This window comes from Plectrocnemia conspersa, unplaced genomic scaffold (assembly GCF_051122295.1).
Source record: "Plectrocnemia conspersa isolate PC_06_02 unplaced genomic scaffold, ASM5112229v1 ptg000008l, whole genome shotgun sequence".
NCBI lineage: Eukaryota > Metazoa > Arthropoda > Insecta > Trichoptera > Polycentropodidae > Plectrocnemia > Plectrocnemia conspersa.
The window spans coordinates 952614-975053 of record NW_028277172.1 but is presented as its reverse complement, the minus strand read 5'-3'; the positions used below and the strand labels follow the sequence as shown (position 1 = coordinate 975053).

The 22440-nt window shown below is 34.6% G+C and overlaps 1 protein-coding gene across 8 annotated transcripts in view; it reads left to right on the top strand.

Moving 5' to 3' along the window:
• PMCA (plasma membrane calcium-transporting ATPase 3) overlaps window positions 1-22440 on the top strand; it is a 198763-nt gene that overhangs the window by 113087 nt on the left and 63236 nt on the right. The window contains exon 2 of one of the 8 annotated variants that reach the window (XM_088191130.1): window positions 17110-17164. The exons of the other annotated variants lie outside the window; for them this stretch is intronic. The gene's annotated coding sequence lies outside the window, so the exon portion shown is untranslated. The remainder of the gene's footprint in view (window positions 1-17109; window positions 17165-22440) is intronic. 8 annotated transcript variants of the gene reach the window in all.

Sequence of the window (22440 nt, the reverse complement as noted above, 5' to 3'; positions counted from 1 at the left end):
ATTTTTCAAAGTTTTTATATTTCCCCCCTATTGCTTCCTTTGATTGTGACGATTAATTTGTTTTGGAAAATATTTTATTTCATTATTATTTTTATTTATTTACTACATTTTTTGCTTTTTATAATAACATTTTATTTTTCAACGTTTTATATTACCTCCCCCCCCCTATTGCTTCCTTTTAATGCGACGATTAATTATAAAATACTGCATTATAAATATGTATGACGACTTATTCCGTAATCACGATAATTGTAATGGGCGTGACGAGAAATTCCGTCAATACCAAAGAAAATGTCACATTAGCAATTTTTATTATCGTCATAAGTAATTTTCTAGTTGAAAGGTTAAGAGAAATTTTAAAATAAAGGCTTCCAAAATAAGTCAAAATTATGAGAGATTAGATTATGTTTTTTAGATTATTAACTAAATTTTACTCTTTTACCATTAATATTAATTTATTTTTATTTTATATACGAAGTATGATGATTTCAAAAGTGATCCGTATTATATCTACATATAGTGATGTTTTGTGTAACATTCAAAGCAATGAGAGCTTTTCAAGCTTTTTGTATTATTTTTTTCATCTTCAACCTGCGTGCTTTAATTTTTTATAAATTAATACTGAATATTCGAGCCATAGATTTGTCGCATTATATATATTTGCTATTGCTGACCTAGTTGCACCATATGGTGTGTCCTATAAGTCTATTGAGAATATCGATAGCTTCACTAACTAATATTCGCTATAATTATATTTTGATAAAGTGTTCATATACTATATTAAAACATGTATTTATTAGTATATAGAATATCTTTGGCATTGTCTAATGTTTAATAGAATCATTTACTTCATTACCTTCACTTTCGCTTACCATGAATGCAAATCACACACCCAAGACACTCTATGTTACGTTTTTTGGTTCAACAAAAACGGCACATGTTTCAAAATGGCCACGTACGCGCCTCGACCCTGTTCAACCACGCTCGATGGTAATCGCGCGCATAAATTCCCTACCCTTAAATCTCCTCACCCTGACGGATAGCGGAGCATCTCCAAAAATCTCTGATTGTTCTCTCTCTTCGATACCATCGCCCGGGTGTTGCTGGCTAGTACTAACTGTCGGTTAGTGGGACGGGCGAATCGATACTTATGTAAGCTGAAAACGTGTGCTCGGATATTATTGTGGAAACTTTTTTAACCGCCGCGTATCCTTGTGGGGCTTGTGTCACTGTGAATTTACGATAGCGGTTCGAATTCGGAAGTTTGAATTATGACCAAAGCGCGAACTATGCAAATAAGAGCTTATCTTAACACGTCCGATTGGGTATTAATGCCCACTAATGAAGTTTAGATCGGAAGTACCGATACCGTAATCCACAGTAACATATATTTTAAATTAGATTATGTAGAGATAGACACGCAAATAAACGCTTCTGCAAAAATTCTGACAAATTGCTGCGAAGCTATAAACATATAATACTTTTTCTAAAACTTTTAAGGGCGGCCTAACAAATATAAAGTTTCTTTTGTGACCTCGTGCGTTGTTATTGAGACTCCTATTCATTATTAATAAAATCATTACTTAATTGCTGTATCCATAACTGTAATAAATCTCTTTTTAATTAGCGATTTGTATGTATCGTTTTGAAAAAATAATGCTATAGTGCTATATTTCTTCCTGTGATACCTTTAGAACGATTTTAGGGATAATACTACTGCCTCGTAAATGATAATATATAGTAATCCCAGATTTATCGTAAGCTATTATACCTTTAGCTAAACGTAGAATTTTACGTACATTTATCTTAAAATTTCCATAGATTGCTTTTATGTTGTTTTCTTACAAATATAAGTGCATAGAATAAGTATAAATTATCAATATTATCTCAAATCGACTATATATATACGCGTTTAATTTTATAAAATACATAAATAATTTATTTGTGCAATTTTTATAAATATGTATCATTTTCGTTTAGTTTGACGTGCGTGAAGTGGGAAGCGGTTGCTTCGGCCTCGGTTTTCTTATGGTAATCTTAATCGGTATTCGGCGTTGCTTCACTTGATGTGTATTCAGCTAAAAAGTCGTAGTTCCTTAAGAAAGTATATTTCTGATGGAAGCAAATATATAGTACGACTGATTTATATACAATTGACAATCGAGTGAAGTCCCTTCCGAAATTCGATACTCCTAATGCTGACAGTCTGTTAGGGATCTTCAATATTTTTATACCTATTTATCTATATTTTTAATTGAAAAACTTTCTAACCGCTCACCAACTTGAGTAACTCAATTTAGTGCAAAATAAGTCTAAAATATTTTTAGCGGCGGAAAGATTTAATTTTTTTTATTAATTACTTAGATTAAATTAAGACCATCGTAACAGGTTACTCCAATGCGCCACATTGATCGAAAACAGTAATTGTATTATTTCAATATACAACAAATATATATGTAATTAAAATAATACATATATAGAAGCAAGTAAAAAATAATAAATGCCAGCATTACACATTGATCTGTTTAAGGTTAGCTATGAGGAGCTGGTCCAGTTTGTATCATTTAATTTCGATATTTTATGAGTTTTTGTTTTGTTTTATTACTTTTTGGGTATTATTCTAATTATGTATATATACAGTTTTTATTAGATAGCACAATTATTGTTTTCGACCATCGTGACGCATTGGGGTAACCTGTTAGGTCACAATGGTCTTAATTTAATCTAAATAAATAAATAAAAATAAAATATTTGTGCCTTATTTCTGCATGCGCAGAAAACGCAAATCTTTGTTAATCTACTACATATTTTTATTATATGTTTGTGCAATATAACATTTTACCTGACTTAAAAAAATAAGATTGAACCATTCTTTTAACCGTTCACAATGATGACTTAGGTGCATTCGACCATTGGCAGATCAGATTAGTATAAAAAAAGCATTAACAAAGAACACGCCTCTAAGCGATTCAGTTTTTTACCTTCGGCTAATTCGTGCGGTACCCACTTTTTTAGTGTTTGACCTTTTGAGGTAGCGATTTACAATCATTACACTAACTCCTATATCACATGAGAGCGCGAATTTTCGTATGTGGGTTAGCTACCACCACAGTCTTCAATTTTTCTTCATTTATAACGGTTTTTAATCGACCCCAAGGCTCATTTTGAAAATTCAATTTTTTTTTAAACCATAATCGGATTGTTCTCTAGAAGCTAACATTTCTCTGAATGCCTTACTAATCTTTCTACTTGTCATAGTGTCCCAACAAAGAGAAACTCGCAATTTATTAGTTTACACCCTTCCGTTTAGGGCTGTAAAAATAACTTCTCATTGAAAGTCGATTGAAGGGCACAATGTATGACTAAATTACAAACAGCCGAAAGGGTTGAATACTGCATGGAACCTTTCTCAATCGCGATCGACTGAAATTTGGCAAGTTTATGTGATACAACCTAATATATGTGTTGAGTATCGGAATACGTGGACTGGTTACTACTGAGGTCTGAATCCAAAACGTGTGTACATATTTTCAATTATTTCTTTCGTAAGTTCGACACATTCTGACCGTTTCGTAAGAACGATCGGAGCCGACTGACTGTCATACGACAAACATTCGCTTAATTTCCAAACGCCTCAATACATACAGTAAATGGTGCTTTGTCTTTCAAGTGAAGAGAATTACATAATCAAAGTTACCCATCTGAAAAGTTCCTTATCTATATTAGTGTAGAATTACTTGTTGTATAACATGTATCGAAAAATATATATGAGAATATGCTAAATTTCACTATGTTCAGCGGAATTATCTTATGTTTTAATCAGAAATACTTTTATTAAAGACGAGGAGAGTAACGTTCAAGCAGAAATCGAGATTTGATGCTCGGTTTCGTTGTGCGAAGCGCGTATTTCCTTAAAAATTGCTTACCGATTATCGTTCTGTATGATCGTTACTATATGGCGTCATCGAATATGGCTCCATTGTCTGAACCTCCAGCGAATTAAGTAATCCTTGTTGATCGTTTTTGAATATACTGAGAAGTGGTGTCGATAATCCGTCAATGCTTGGCGATTTTCTGCTGTGTTATCTTGCTTTTTTTCTTGACAAAATCCTGGCTACGCCACTGGCGTGAGGCAGAATAATATCATATTTTTTCATTAGTTGTTGCTCTTATACTAGATGCTGCTATTAGATCCAAAATATATTGTTATATTCTTAACACTGTAATATTTTTGTTCAAATTGCTAGTGGTGGAGTACCATAATTTATTTCTCTAGCCAGCGTGGAGCTTGAGAATATTTTCAAAACATGTCTTAATTTTAATAAGAAATTGTTTTTACTGATATTAATTATATTTTTAACCATCACTATACATGCATAATTGACTATATTTACCTCGTTATGATGTCATTTGTAATTTTAATTAAAGAATATTATATACAGTATATACTTAACTCTACATTAATATTCCGTCCAAGTACGATTTCATATCTGCGGTTACGTCCCAAGGCCGTTGAATCTGATATCTTCGAAACATTTCTTTGTTGGCGAAAAAAAACACAAATGGTGCAATTTCAAACGTTCCGTCATACTCACGCACATTTTATCGCGGGTAGTTTGCACGTGTCGCCCATACACGTTTGGCAAAATCCCCACGGGCGCTTAATCGCCTTGAAATTTACAAAATTCGCGTCTCGTTTTCCTCCTTCTTATCTTCACAAATATCGGACGCCATCTATGTTTTTATTTTTATTTTTTCCAACTACTTCTTATATTCATAAGTCTGGATTTATAGGGGAAAAAATGTCTAGACTAGTGACGCAGCTCTCTGTTTCCACTCTGGAATTTTGTCGGACGCACAGGAATATCTGCTGTGTCACTGCGATTTTCAAGAATCGCAATCGTCGACAGTGGGTCTGAAATCGATCGGCTTTAAATATTCACGACTGAAAATTAAAATAGATATTCGTTGGTTACTACTTTTGTAGCGGGCTAAATGGGTGTAATTATTTGAAGATAAACTATTCAGACTGACTACGGTCGGCTTAGCTAGAATCGATTTAAAAAATGTATAGTTTTGCGTTATATTTAAACATGGATTTTTGTGTTACATTTTTACCATATCATAGATCAGTGTATCTAGTATGCTTATGCTCTATTTGAATTACTAATGACTTTAAGAATTGTATCGTTACTAATGTCTTTACTGCATGCACTACACTCTCTAGAAGTTGGCCAAGGACGGAGAATATAATGGGTTATTTCGGTCGAGTTCGGTTCTGCCCGCTCTAAAATCTCTCGGAAATTGTCCGAGGTTACCGAGAACGGGAGGTAAAGTGGGGGTAATTCAGTAAACTTGGCTAGCTTCGAGCGCTTCCGAACATTGTCGGCAAACGGACCAAAGTCGGAGCTGCTCTTTCGAACGCTAGCGGTGAGATACTTCCCCATTCGCTTTCTTGCGTGTTAAGTGACGAGAGTGAGAGAGATAATGTTATGGTGTTTCGCAAACTGAGATAGAACGAGTAACTCGCTTCAATTTCAGTATGCGCGTAGGCGTCCTATGGTTAACACGCACGTTGAGCGCTGCATCGTGGTCACGTGGTCAAGTTATAATACCACATGCTTATCGAAGACTTCAACAGACTCTTACTGACATCTTTGAATATTTTAGGGCACCAAAAGGGATTAATTATATTGTTGATAGTATATTTTTCTAACAGATATCGTTATTATTATTTTTTTTATATAAAATTAAATAATTAAAAAATAATTAGTAGTACTTGATTTTGTTAAAAAAAATCGTTTCGAATATCCTTATGTATTCTCCTAGATCGGTTTATATAAATGTCACATCATAACGAATTTTTATTTAGAATCGATGGCGACAAATTCTAGGATAGTCACAGATGTGGTGTTTGTATTCTGAAGTATCATCTTATGCCTGATGGCATTTTGCAAAAGCCGACAAAGATTTTGCGTAAATTGAATATTTACGACCGAAAAGTTTTCACTGATATTGTATTGGTGAGTGCCCACACAAACTTTTATAATTATCAGTAGCGTAATTTTAATAATATGACAATTTAACAATTGCGATTATTTGGCACATTTTTCGATCGCGCGCAAATATGTCGGTTGTACGTGACAGAAGCCGCCGTACGGACAGCATATGAAATTTGCGACAGTGTGGTCGCTTACTCGAAGTCGTAGGTCTCTACCGACTTCAGTTGTAACTTTGGTTCGGAGAACTTTCAGAGAGCCGGCATAAAAGTTGCAATATGGAACAGACAAGATACATTAAGTTATATTTATTTATTTATTAAAATTATTACCATCGTGAAATGACAGGTTAACCTAATGCGTCACGATTGCCAAAAGTATAAAATATATGTCAATTTTAAAACACATACAGTTGAATAGAGCCCATCGAATAAAGCAATAGTATGTCTTTTGGATCGCTCTTTTATAAGCGCAACTATTGCGATCGCTTCTCAGTGATGTTAAATATGACAAACTTATTCTTCTGAGCTAGAAAAGTGATACATCACGTCGCTCAAGTAACAGTAAAAAAATACAATACTTTATAATGCATCCACGCAAAAACAGTCGCACAAACGACATTTCATTTAACCCTTTACAGCCCATGATTCAATTAACGATCACACTTACGAATGTTTTCATGTAAACTTCAAAGAGCGCCCGCTTTACGACCTCGTCGTTAAAAAGCTACATTATTACCCCACTTTGAGCTTCCATGTACGACTTTAGACAAGTTCGAGAGAACTCCCCCTGCCTTGCGTCAGTCCATAAACTTCATTATAAAATTATGATAAACACCGATCGAACTTCTTTGGTCTCGCATACCGACAATTACTACTAACGAAACTCCAATCTCGACGCTCATTGAACACAATCAGATTACGAAAGCACGTAGAGAGCTCTTTGCCACTTAACACTCGCTCCCCCATTTGACCCCGGGGGTGGTGGCTATAAAAATTCTTTAAACGATTAACGAGCCGGCTTCTCGCATAATGTGAAACGTGTCGACGGGGCTAATCAATCGTTTGGCCCGTCGCATGTGTATTTTTCTCTCGATAATTTACACTCGTTAAAACGAGCGGATTTCTCGGACTAGCGCCGTGTTTTGCCAAGTATTGTTAAATTTGTGACAAAATATCCAGACGTAACTTGGCCGCCGTCCACCGGATCTTATTCATCGTAATATTTAACTTCAGATTCGCTAGAATTCGGCAATTAGTGATGTATGCATCATCGGTAATATCCGTTTGTCGTTTTGGCTTAAATAGTTAAAAAATATTTTCTTTTAAAAAAAATATAATCAGCAACAATTTTCTCATTAAAAAAATAGCAATTAATGAGTAAAATATCTTCATTTCCCACGATTTGATAATCTGTTAATAATTGTACATTTTCATTACAGAAAATAGTAGTTCAAAGTAATAGTAGTAGCACGTTAATAGTCTCGTGTTATTATTCTTAAATGTAATTGTTAGTAGTTTTTTATATTGTTATTGTTTTTAATATGAACAGTTTTTTGTATAATTATAGAAAAAAAATTTTAGAGTTTCGCCAGTCATTACAATTTTTTGCTGCGCTGCTTTATAAAGTTCAATATTTTTTTCACACTGCGCAAAAAATTACAACATCTATACCATATATCTATATCATATTTTTAACCCTTTTGAAGGAATTGCTCTATATCAGGGGTAGCCAAATTTTGATCACTACGGGCGACCTGCTTTTTAAGTTATTGATGGCGGTCTACTAGCATCGTATGTCTTTAAGTGATCATTAGAAATTAAATTTAAAATCAATATAAATAATATGCAAACACCTATTCAATATCAAGTTATTTTAATAACAGAAATTAATAATTACTTTATGGAATTAGACATTTTTTTTTTGAGAAATATACATATTGCAGTATCATCGAGACAAGGATCTCAACTAAGTTTGTTAGCCAGCCTGATCAAACCTATTAAAACCTTCCAAGAAGTATGCATATTAGGCATGAACCCGCCTTTATTTATGCAGCGATATAAAAAAAATCAGTGGTTGTAAATTTTTTTTAAATAATGGTACAAATTTAATTTTATGTAATAAAAAATGCTTCAGAAAATCGATTTGACATTTTTCTCGATAAGAAAAACGCGATTCGAGCGTCTAAACGTATTAAATCAAGTGTGTCTGGTTCGGTGCGTTATATACATGGTCCAGTGGGCCCGCCGTATCCCCACCATGTACATTGGTAGGACGCGCATTTGGACGCGCCAATCAAAAATATTTTTTTAAATGCAAATTTTATCTTGATACTGTGTTTAAATGTTTTGATTTTTTTTTTTTTAAATAATATTTTATGTTTATTCAACAAAAAAAGCTTTTTCTTAAAAATTATTTTTTTTATTAATTTTTGCATAAAAAGATAAAAAATAAATTGTGCGACTTAAGTCGATTTATGCATTCAAGGGGTTAAAAATCATATTACATTAAATTGTGACAGTATTATGAACTAATTTTTTTTAAATATTTTTCAGATTTAATTATATTAAAGTTGTCTAATTTTAACAATTATTAAATGAATATATATATATATATATATATATATATATATATATATATATATATATATATATATATATATATATATATATATATATATATATATATATATATATATACATATATATATACACGGTCCTGCGGGACCGCCGTATCCCCACTATGTACGTTAGTAGGCATCGATGCGCGTGTCGTAGATCAGCGCAGCTCTCTTTACTTTGTTTTTTTATCATAAAACAGCATAAAATTAATTTATTCTAGTTTATACCAAAAAATATTATGGTCTGAATCTAAAAAGGTTATCTTGAAAAGTTTAACTAAGTCGATTAGCACGGAAATACTTGGTTTTGTATAGTTTTTTAGCTCCACAATCGTATCTGATAACATGTTTTGCAACCCGCATCAAAGTTTAACTTTAAGACCACTGATTTAGATCAAAGCCTCGGTTCGCAACTTGATTTGTGCTACTGTCATTTAGTCTTTCAGTTTCAATGTTTACATTCTTATCATATTGAATATTTATCAAATAGAGTAACAGACTTATAATTATTGCCTTTGAAGTTGTATGGGGTGTAAAATGTCATGTTTTATGGTTAATAATAAAATGTTTCTAGGTTTTCATATGATCTAATAAGTGTAAAAAAATGAAACCGTAAAATAAATTTAAAAAATCATAACGCACGGATCAAAAAAAAATAATTGTGCTGACGGAACGGGGTATAAATTAACCCCATCCAAATAATGTTCTAGTCGTGTTTCTAAGATTCTAGATAAATTAACAAAATAATTAACTCCCAGTTCAGGAATGGTAAGGTTAATATAATTCCCAAAGAAAAAAATCCTTTCACGTACCGAGATCTACCTGATTCTCGCGGCCAGTGCCGGGGGGTATTTGTATATCCTAACAACGTTACTTCGTATGATGTGAAAGGAGAGCATGCATGGAGGATTTCGCAATCTGCCACCTCACCCAACTATAGGTATTTCCAAGAATTTTTCCTCAACCCACAAGATATCAGGTTCCGACACCGTCGTCTCCGAGTCTTGAGCCCGCTGTCATGTCTCCTTCTCCTTCCCGTCTGTTTATTATCGACGCCGTTACGCTCCGTGCATAATTTGATATTTCTCAGAGGCAATGCGTCGCGACGTCCGCCATTTATTATACGGTCGATTTGCTGCGAAAATCTATCCATCCAGACGCGGCGGACCCCTTTGAGTTTTCTCGGAAAAACGTCAATTCTTCGTCGCGGTTCGATTATCGGAACGGACGTGAATTATCAAGCGAAGAGGACGATTTTCGCATATTTTTCGTACTATTTTTAGATTAAAATCTACGGTGTTCCCATTTTTATATATACTATGTTTGAAGTTACTCACTATTTTTTATAGTACTCAAAGCAATCGGATAGAGTTTGCTACATTAGTGTAATGGTTTTTCGTCGTAAATAACCACAGAATCGACGTATCAATTGACTGTGTTCTATGTACTTAAGGGCTATTAATTCATTATCATTCAGTTCTCACATTTGTAATTGGATAAATATGCCTTATAGTAACCCTAAATAGTGTGAATTCGCAGCCTAGAGAGAATTTTACTAGATTATATTACATATTGCGACAGACTTTTCTTCGAACAGTGGTGGAGAAGCTGGCGCAGGGATGTTGTCCGTGGAAGATCCATAGAGTTCTGGTTGGTGTGGCAGCGACTGTATTGCGGAGGTTGATCCCTCTGGTGCGAGCGTCCATGACCGTATGTTTTTTTTTATATATTTTCTGTTTATGTTATATATTATACATATGTTTAGTTAAAATTTGTTGATGTAAAAATTAGCTATAAAGCTAAATAAATAATAAAATAAAATGTCCGCGGGCTGGCGGGCGTCTGTTAGTCTCTTCGAGTGTCTGGCGGAGTCTGCCAAGTGACTGCCCTCTCCTCATTGCAGTCCAGGCTTAGGTAATCAGTGTTGTGCTGTCCCCACAATCTCAATCGTAATTTTCATGATTTTTTAAATTAAAATCACCAACATATAAGTATCAATCTGACAATATCAAGCTAAATATTATTACGCACATCTATCATGCGCTGGTGATATGTTTTTTCTGACGATTTATTACATTCCAATCCTTCCAAATGCTCCACAATACAATACACAGGCATTCGTTATATGTTTTAATAATAGCATTCCTTGTCGAACCATCGAATATGATTTGTAATACACAGTATACGAGTGGAAAAAGCCATTAGTCATCCAGCAAAGGAAAACTTACCCATAACCGTGCATATTGGACACAAATGCGCTGCAGCGCTTTCATGTGAGCTATGCGAGTAATGCGCTTTTCCGGAAGATTTACTGTTATGCCCTTCGTATTCATTATTATAATAAAGAAATAAATATATCTAGTGTGCCATAGTCGAGCACGAAACCATATATTGGAGCAGCCTTGACCGCTCGGACGGAATGGCTAGCGTTTCAAATGCGCCGATGCATTGATCAGTTAACGTATTTAAACCTTTAGATAGAAGCATCGGTGTGAGTGCTCAAAAATAGCTGAATTCATGGATGAGCAATTTTGTTTTACCTTTGTATATAACTGACTCATTTATGAGACAATTTTTTGCATATATTTTAACACTCAATTTAATCTTAATCAGCATAAAATCGACCGAATTCGCACACACTCGTGACGTCATTGCCATATAACTACACCCGTCCCATTGTCGGGCAATTAAATTAAAATTCGCTCAACCCTTCCGGCTTCTTGTGCCCGCGTCGCATGCATCAATTAGGGAGGATAATGCGATTTTCACACATCGGACGCGAGATCAAAAAAAAGATTCGAAGCCGACCGTATCGGAAATAGACACCCGTATCGATCCCTCTGTTGTCGCAACATCAAAGCCACGAGTCAAAAGTTGCGGTTATTGATATTTTATGATCCGTCGCATGCGCGCGGGAAGAATGCCAAAATCAAGTCAGATGATGCGAGACGAGACTCTTAGTATGTCTGTTTCCTAATCTCGGGTAGAGCTGTAAATATATTTTCTTTTGAATGGATATTAATCATGCGAATCGAGAAAACGTAAAAATGGCGTTCAAGCAAGAGGTAATTTGCTTTAAAAGCATCAATGGTCGATCGATGAATGATTTAACACTTTGTCAACCGACCTAGAGAGTCAGCGGGTATCCAGTCTCTATCATATGGATACGTCGATGTCATCGGACGAATCTTTAGAAGTCCAAAGACATGTGCTATTAGATTTAAATCAAGTGAATTGTATATTTTTGTTTGCTAAGTCCTTTTTGACTGATTTTGCCGTAAAGCAGGGAGCACAATCTTGCATAAATATAAAGATATTGTTTTTAACGTTTTTTTCTAAAAAAGCATTGAGACTAATAATTGACGCTACTTGTGACACGGTATTCGGGGGTGCAGACCCTCAGCGACGCGCTAGTGTCGCCGTACTCTTTTATGAGGGCCTCGCTCTGTTGATGCAACACTGAATGCTGCAGTCTCAGATACCTTCGAAGAGGGCCAATAAAAGAATTGCACTCAAACTCTTTGATATCCATGGCGCCTGGAGAAGGAATAGAATTTCTCAGAACTATAATCCATGAAATTGATTACTCATTTTAATAAGTCAACGCTTTCTTAATATTTTTAAGCGCGGTCTCTTTAAATTCATTCCAAGAAACATCGTTATCATCTATGGAGTAGAGGAGAGGATGTCAAATGGCAATCGGTAGCGACGCGTCTTATGCTTAAACGATATCATTAATATAATAAATCACAACTTGAAGTATATATGTTTAGTGAGAATGCTTCATTGGCATTCTTACAGTAATAACAGCCTACATTTTGCCGTTTTGGTATCTCAATAAATTAAATGTGTGTATGTAGAATTTTCGGCCACATGGCTGTTGTGTTTATCGTCGTAGTGTTGCGTGTTAGGGGGTGGGCCGTCGCCGCTTTGCGATACGAACGACCTTACGTTATAGTTACTATGGTTGCCGAAATTGTAAACTTTCTCGGGGTCGTGCTCTCGCGGCTACGTTGACCCCTGAGATTCGTTAACGGGACAGACCATGACCCTAGCTATAGCTGGCTGGTCGAGTACTTTCGTGGCGACGCGCCAGATCTGTCTGGGTAAATTGAATTTCAGAATAGATTTAATACTATGAAATGAGTTGTTGAGTCAATGAAAAAAACATTATGAACATGCTATACCAATGTGATGTGATAAATTTTGTTTATTAAAATTATATTTTTATAATATTTTTAAATATTTAATGACCGTCTCAAATATATTCAGATGACAGGTTTCAATTTGTGCTAAAAAAATTATCGCATCGCTCATAAAAGTCCAATAAAAAAACAATCTAATCTAATTACATCCCTATATCGCCGTAAATGGCCGTGGCAGCATTAAGTGTGCGAGCACTAAGTCTCCCTCATTGAAAAACAAGTATTAATTCATGGTTGTAATGCAAAAAATCAGTGATTGTAGTCCGCGCGATTCAATATTTTGAGTTTAGTGGTCCGTGAAGTCGGAAAGGTTGGCGAGTGCTGTGCTATATATTTATAGAAGTCTTCTTAACCCTCTAAGAATGGCCTTGATTAAATTGTTCATGCTATCTAACACGCGTTATGAATTGGTCATCAATTAAGCTCAAACTATACATGTTTTGGGTTTAAGGGGTCAGGGTCATACATCATTGTTTTAGGACAAATTGTGCTTAATTGATAATAGACTTATAGCACACCTATTAAAATAAACTAAAGTGATTATTTTATTTTTAAACGGGCACGAAACCAGGGAATGATAAAATAGTGTATGATGTTAGTAAGACTAAAATAGAATATATTAACTACAAAAAAATATAAATTGATTTTCACGCTGAGTTATTGTCTTAAATTATTCAGTTTATTATAGAAATTATCTCAACTATGCTCGTATTTCTCAAGATTTAAAAATATCTACGGCAGATCATCCATCTCGCATTTTTAAAAGTCACACGTGAGATTCTGTGCTGAAACGTGTTTATCTATATTTTGACCTACACTCAGAAAAGTTACCCGCTGGACCATGTCCGACCTAAGCCCGAATGAGTAACGTTCAAGATTTTTCAGCTCTTTTACGTCACGTCTCGTTTTTCATCTCGCGTTACCATCTTTCTAATATAAATGCAAATTATTCCCGCAAATATTCATAGCGCTTATATATATAATTGTATCCAACGCGCATGGAGACTAAAGTAATAATATAAAAAAAACTTATTAATTGTGAATAACCTCGTTTCTTTTTATTTACTTTTCTCGCGGGTAATTAATCCACGACACACTTTACGAAATCCCCGCTGTCACAACCGGCCGATGACGTCAGAGCCCATTACGTCACAATCTCTACATCTGTGACTACCTGGGGGGTGGTGAGCTTTTTCCTCTAACGTCGATCGTTATCTAGCAGCTTCCGCGAGGTGCAGCCGAGCTTTTATCTGACAGCTTCTGGTTCAATTCCAGACGACGTCGAAGATGGAAAGAGCAGATATTTACGACCGACTTAATTTTTTTTATTTCGTCTACTGAATGTTTCTCGTGTGTAACGAAAATCAAATTTTCTACATTGATATATTTATATCGATACAATAGATAACATCATATCATTGAGCAAATAGCATTCGATTGCATCAGGTACTGTCTGTATTTTTATTGTAAAGATTTCGAATCACAACTAAATTTTAGACAGCTATCGCTAAAAAAAAACTAGAACTACAAATTAAATACATTTAATAAAAGTCTCTCCATAATATTTGCCATCATTGTAATAATCCTTAATAAAGTGTTTAAATGCATGTGCATAAAAACAACAGCATTTAAGCAGACCGCTTCAAAATAATTTCGAGAATAATGGACTTGCGATATAACGGTAAAATTTCCGTTCCGGCGCAATTAATGCTTTTAAAACGAGATATGATAACTGACCGTTTCGTTAAAACACGATAGCGAAACTCCCGTTGCCGATTTTATGCAAAAAATCAAGCGTAATGCAAACGTAACCATGATCAATGAAGAGAGTTGTTGATCTTTTTCCATTTCTGTGTAAAAGTTTTGGGATAAATATTTACTTTTCATTAACTAGTGATGAAATTTTATTTGTTTTTAATCGTTTCATAACATAAACATTATTTACCAGATTAAATTGCCTATATTTATTGCCTAAGCCCGCTACGAGTGGAGCTCACGGCAGGTCGACACAGACGAGCCTCAATCTAACCTAGACTATCAAAGTCCGGTGAAGAGCAGCTTTTGCTCTTTGATTCTCAGATTTGGCCGAATTTAACTCGAGCTTCAAAATGATTGGAATATTAAGGAGGCGTTTTTAATAAACTTTTATGCTTGCTCTACACTCTCTGGAAGTTGTCCGAACCGAAATTCAACTGAAGTCGTATAACTTAATGTATCTTGTCTGTTCCATATTGCAACTTTTATGCCGGCTCTCTGAAAGTTCTCCGAACCAAAGTTACAACTGAAGTCGGTAGAGACCTACGACTTCCGAGTAGCGGCCACACTGTCACAAATTTCATATGCCGTCCAGACGGCGCGGCGGCTTGACACGTACAGCCGACATATTTGCGCGCGATCGAAAAATGTGCCAAATAATCGCAATTTTTAAATTGTCATTTTATTAAAATTACGCTACTGATAATTATAAAAGTTTGTGTGGGCACTCACTAATACAATATCAGTGAAAACTTTTTGGTCGTAAATATTCAATATACGCAAAATCTTTTTCGGCTTTACAAAATGCCATAAGGCATAAATATGATACTTCAGAATACGAACACCACATCTGTGACTATCCTAGAATTTGTCGCCATCGATTCTAAATAAGAATTCGTTATGGTGTGACATTTATATAAACCGATCTAGGAAAATACAAAAGGATATTCGAAACGATTTTTTTAACAAAATCAAGTACCACTAATTATTTTTTAATTATTTAATTTTATGTAAAAAAATATAATAACGATATATATATATAATATAATTAATCCCTTTTGGTGCCCTAAAATATTTAAAGATGTCAGTAAGAGTCTGTTGAAGTCCCCGATAAGCATGTGGTATTATAACTTGACCACGTGACCACGATGCAGCGCTCGACGTGCGTGTTAACCGTAGGACGCCTACGCGCATACTGAAATTGAACCAACTTACTCGTTCTATCTCAGTTTGCAAAAAACCATATCATTATCTCTCTCACTATCGTCACTTAACACGCGAGAGAGCGAAAGGGGAAGTATCTCACCGCTCGCGCTCGAAAGAGCAGCTCCGACTTCGGTCCGTTTGCCGACAATGTTCGGAAGCGCTCGAAGGTGGCCAAGTTGACTGAATTACCCCCACTTTACCTCCCATTCTCGGTAACCTCAGACAACTTCCCAAAGATTTTAGACCGAACTCGACCGATGTAACCCACTATATTCTTCGTCCTTGGCCAACCTTGGCCCACTTCCAGAGAGTGTAGTTCAGGCATTACACGGCTCTTAATCTGTACGTGAAAATCCATAGAAGTATGCTTGCCGCTTATCATTATCATAGAAAAGTGACATCGTGTCTATATCAAATGACAGTTTATATAGCGCCCCGCATTCCAGCAGCATCCCTCGGCCTCCGCCCCCTTTTTGGCTCGCTCCATATTTTGATTTAGTCGTCGGTAGCGTTGTCGCAGCAGGAACAAAGCTTCGACGAGATATCGCCGCCTATATAGCTTTTCATAACTGGAATACGCTTTCATAAGTATAGAGCTTTATCAAATCCCTTGCATGCATAGTACGCGCGAGTGTGTATATTTATCTGGGACCGTTCCTACGTCATACGGAACGCTCCATAATCGAATTACGCAAGAGTCGGTTCTCGTGCCAAGGATTCTCGCCTCGCAGACTCGCTGGCGAGAGGGCCATGTGCAGCTTCTTGACGATTTTTAAAAAAAGTCACAAGAAAATTGAGGCGTGTTATGATGGTCTTTGAAGTGTGAGAAGACCTCGAAAGATAAATAATCTACCTGGCAGAAGTTATAAAAACTAATAGCTTATATGAGGTGTACATGTGTAGCCGAGCCATAGGCGATTAGCCGCATAAATTCAGGGAAAACCTGACTCGAGTATGATTGAGAAGTTAAAGGGGAGAGTTTACGTGAGAGCGGTTAGATTGAGCGAAGGTTGCTCGGTGCGTTTTCCTTTGATGGCGATATAACTAGGGCTGCGAGTCACGATAACCACATTTTGGGGTGTTTTTTGGAGTCCGTCAGGTCATGGACGTGGAATGACACAGGTGTATATGTGTTTATGTATAATACTACACAATGCGTAAATATTGACTCGGCTTTCATTCACTGTTTCCTCGCGTATTTTTGTCGAAGTCCTTCACATTTCGTCGAAGTCGCGTGGCGTACGTAGTCACGTTATTAATTATGGCACATGTTAAATTCGTGTTTTGTGACAATTTACTAATAATCGTTTTTTTGTCTTTGCAGGTGAGACAGACATGAATCGGTCACTTTGGACGCCACGATAAACTTTTGGGTCAAGGTATTTTTTTAATATCGTATAAAATGTATTAATTTTTGTAACTTTCACCAGAATGGGTTATTTTAAGCTGCTTTATCTAAATTTAAGTTTGTTGTTTCATTTCATTGTCATTTTGATTAGTATAATAGTATCTTAAGAACAACTTAATTGATTAGTAAATATCAGAAAAATTCGCGCTGCATGGAAAAATATTTTTTTCATTTAATTAAAATAGCAGTTAATGGCCTTAATAAGGCTCTAATAAAAAAGCAATAGGAAGAATTTTTCTATTGTATATTTTTAGTTAAACTCGGTGGTCTTAGAATATACTGCTATATACACACTTGATAAGTTTATTCGCGATAGGGATTCCGGGTAAATTAGTCATACAAAGAAAGAGGTCGATTAAGAAGAACCGTTCACATGCGTTGGCAATGTATATAACAATATAAAATAAAAAACACTAAATTAAATAATATGTTTAATATACATCAAGCTCTATGTTCAGATGCAACTTTTACGGTTTTTTGGCTTTCAACTAAAGTTTTAATTCCCTGGTCGCTTTGCGTCCAGCGAATAAACTGAAATATGCATTCACGTTTTAGTTAGGACTTTTCTCAAATACAATATTTTCTTTAATAAATTATTTTGAAATTGACCGTTTGGCAAAGGCTACAATAATTAGATAGATTTCTGTAGAAGTGGGTAATAAAATTATTTATTTAATTTTTATATTATTTTAATATCTATAATAAAACATTTTTGCCTTCTACTTTTTTGTAAAAGTTATAATTTTATATGTTTATTTAATTTTTTACTAAGCGCGTACGATGAGATGCATTCCCTTTCGCTCGCTCGCGTGTTAAGTGACGAATGTGAATGAGAGATTACATGCGTTCCGCATGCCAACTTCTTCTCACTCACTCACGCTTAAAATAAGATTACAATGTTTTTTATCATAAATAATTTAAAATGTCAGCAATTCTAGCTAGATTTCGAAAAATGTTTTAATTTTATATAAATTCAAGCCTAAAATAATTTTGATAAATAATAAAAAAAACTATCGTTAAGAGCCGATGACGCAAATATGCGTTATTTGAAAAATTATATGAGATTACGTTTTATGTTTATATACGTATACACTGGTGCTATCAAATTATTTAAATAACTAGCATAACATTGTAACGGGCGTTTCTCTTAATTTATATCTAATCTTCTAGGGTTGAAAAAAAATATTTTCAGAAAATGCCTAAAACACACTTATTTTGTTTGTCAGCATAAAATTGATAACAATCAAAATATTTACTGATTTAAAAAATATTAGCAACCATTGATTTTTAATTTTTTATATTATTGAAGTACCTACTCGTAAACATTTTGAGATTTTTTAAACGGAGTTTGAATTTTTTTAATATACTATTTTTAAAATTTATTATCTCTTTAACGTTTTATTATCTCTTTAAATATTTTATAATAGCTGCCATTTTATAACCAAAGAGCGGACTACGTAAATAATAAAAACCATTTTATTAATTTTTATTTTAAATCGTTTTTTAAACGAAGCTAAAAAATTTTATGTTTTGAATAGCCGATGAAGGATCAGATTGCCTAACGAATTTTAGAATAATAAATAGTCCCACACAAATGACCAAAAAATGTAAAAAATCTTAACTTTTTTCTGAAGATCAAATGCTTTTAAGGATTGTTTTGGTTGCTTCAGCGTAGCTCTGCTAGATGCAAGTCCAGCTTTTGTATATTCCGAGTCAGAAGCGAAGTGGTAGTCCAAGTAGAAGTTCCGATGTTAATTCTGTGGTCAAATTAGGGATAGAGGTGATCAAATATAGCAACTTTCTGGCTTATAGACTAGTGAGGGAAGGGAGTCAAAACGTTCTTCTAGACCAGTGTTTCCCAAAGTGTGGTACGCGTACCCCTGGGGGTACGGGAAGAGTTTAGTGGGGGTACGCGCTGCATCGGTCTTTGGCTGCGCCTGGTGCAACAAAAGAGCCTATTAAATAGCCTATTTCACTTCGCGTCAATTGTTATGAAAACCTAACAAATGAAAGCATTAAACCATCCGAACTAGAGCGCCATCTTAAGACAAACCACAATCAGTACAAAGTTAAGCCAATCGACTTTTTTGAAAATAAACTTAAGGATTTAAATCAGTCTCGAAATGTAATGTGGAGTTTGACAGGAGGTGACAATCAAAAAATCCTAGAAACTTCGTATTGGGTGTCTCTTTTGATTGCGAAATGCAGTGCAGCGGAGACAGACTTTTGGATGTGGAACAAAGAAAAAAGAAATATTTTTTGATTGTTATTAAAGTATATGCTTTTTTTTTGACGAGGGGTACTCAGTGTTACGAAAATTATAGAAGGGGTACACAGATGTCGAAAGTTTGGGAAACACTGTTGTAGACATTGCCTCTATAATCGTTGCATTGATCATCATACTTTTTGGCTAATTGTAACCTGTTAGATTCGTGCATTTTCCAAGTCGGAAACGAAGTGGTAGTAATCGATTAAGTTCTTCATATAATGGCAGATATTTTTTTTATAGAAAATACATTCTTTTACCATTTTACAAACAGAAAAAAAATGCTTATGCTGTATTTGATGTGTATAATAATAAAAGGGGATAATATCCATATTTTTTTTAAATAATAAAAGTTCATAATCTTTTATTAAAAATATTTTATTTATAGAGAAATTTTAGTCCTATTATCTAGTATAATCAATTATTAGTTAATGAAAGGAAAAATAGCTTTTCTATTATTTTAAATGTTACTGGTTAAATTTGTTATTAGCTACAATTTGATAAAAAAAATATAAAATAAAACATGGGTGGTTATAATTTAAGGAAATAATATTATAATACTACTGACGAGCTAATGAATATAATTTGTAAAAATACGAAACATCTGTTTTTGGTAAAATATCTAAATGGGGACTAAAATGTGTAAATTTGTGAAAGATTTCATTATTATTTTACTTTATCTGGCATCTCATTGCAAAAATATACCTAGCGGCTACTTGCTTTGTCATACACAAAAAAAAACTAGGTAACTTAAAATACATTAGACATGCCTAATATAAAGCAAATGTATCTTTTTCTTTGAAGAAGCTTAAATACGACAAAAAATCGAATAGGTATTAATTTGTTTTTAAAAGTTCAGTATTGTGGCCCTCTAGTTAAGTGATTTAGTACGATGTATACCATCCAAAATTGAGGAAAGTCCAATGTCCCTTTCAGTTCTCGATCATTTGGCCAATACGATGATTTGGGGCGGAAGCAGATTATTTGTTATTGCTATTCAAAAATCGGTTAATTCTATAGAATTTAAATTTGGGTTTTGTTTATTGCAAAAAAGCGACTACTTTCATTGCAATAATTACAGGTGCTCTTAACATACTCATAGCAATCATAGAAAGTTAATGTATTACGAAAGAGCTTAAGCGCTCTTACACCGCAAAATATGTACATAACCACCAAAAATATAATGTATGCACTGCGATAACGTAATTTATAATTACACACATGCGGAAGGCCAGTCGCATTGCGGCTTCGCTCTTATCATCATCTCGATGATAAATTGTATTTTTATTTATATAAACACAATCGCACACAATAGGCGCGTCGCGCTGTTTTTGCTGATCAGATACATACGCACGGTGCGTGAAAAAAAAAGTTATGGCACGTGAGCCTGGATATTCATTCACAATCGAAATAATTAATGCAGGCTTAGGATATGATTGCTTATCGCCATAGGGATCTATTTTCAACTCTTAAAACAAACAACCACCCTCTTGATTTATTGTAATTTTCCCCACGAGTAGCGCATGCGTGTGATATGTATAATAACCAGAAGCGCATTTCCAAGAAGTTGAATTAATATAAATCGCGTATCGTTAGTGAAGCTCTTGACGTCATAGTCCATTAGGCGCTTATTGTCCATTTAAATTAGGCTCTGGCAATTCGTGTTCCATTAGCAATTTTCATATTCCATGGAAATGTGTGTTTTTCTCTAATTTTATAACGTTGGTTTGATGTGATAATTATATGCCATCTGATTTGCTTATATTTGTCAACAATAATCAGTTATGAGGTTGTAAAAGAAATTTATTTTATATGCAAAATAAAAGTACTGTTTTTAATGATGATACAAATGTCAATGAATAACTTATCTTGATATTTGATAAACGACCGCGATGGTTTCGTCTATAAAGGATCACACGGAAGTGCATGATCGAAGTGATAAAGTTAGAATAGGACATTAGAATCTATGTATGATATAATATAAACTCTTAAGCAAAGACACCCCAAAGTTTTGAACAAGTTCAAGCCAGACAGGACCATAGAAAAAGGTTTGAATTTGAAACTTTTTAAGAATGGGAGTGTATCGGGCTTCAATCGCAGAACAACTTGAGGCAAATTGAAAACTGTTACGTAACAATTGAATTTTAGTGCAAGCAAAGTTGTTCGTTGCTTTTAACTTTCAACTATTGTAACCTTTTCGTGTCCTCGCCATAAAAAACTCCAACCGAGAGATGAAAAATACTCGCCACAAAATAAAATCAGACACTTGTTTGTTTTACGCGAACGCTCGTCGCAAAACAAGAACAAGCTAACGAATCGACGAGAAAATGGGTTAACGAGCTGTGCTAGCGAGGAACGAAAGAAGCAGAATTTATTATGCGCAACGACGCTTCACGAACTCCCAGATAGAAAAAAGAAAAGATAGCAGTAGTCCGGGGAAACCCCACGGGAGTCGCGTTCCCCTTTCATATCGAGTCCCTAACGTGGACACGGTTTCTGCATACGAATGCACGTAAACAGAAAACGTGCGACGACCCTTTTTCTCCAATTACTCCTAGTACTCTTTAATAGCATTTAGGTGTGAAATTAAGTTATTAGATTGCCAAGAAAATAGTGTGAGGTCGCAATTTTTTCAAGTCACGGAAAGGTCCCGTGTCACGTGATCGGCCATAATTTAGTCAGATATTTTATGTATTATAGTGTTTATTGAATGATTTTGAACAACATAAATAAATGGTAAAGAGCTTGTGACAGAGGAAGTGATCAATGATGCTATAGAAGTGTACTGGAATATATAAAAATATAATCCAAAATTGATCCATCCTCTCATAATTATTGAAAAAATATTTTAATCATTGCTTTATTTTTAAATTATACAAAAATAACCTTACTGACTATTTTCATCCAATGATAAGGTACAGAAACATCTATAAAGCTGCAATCCAAATTTCAGCTCACGTGCTTTAAAAAATTCAGTACAG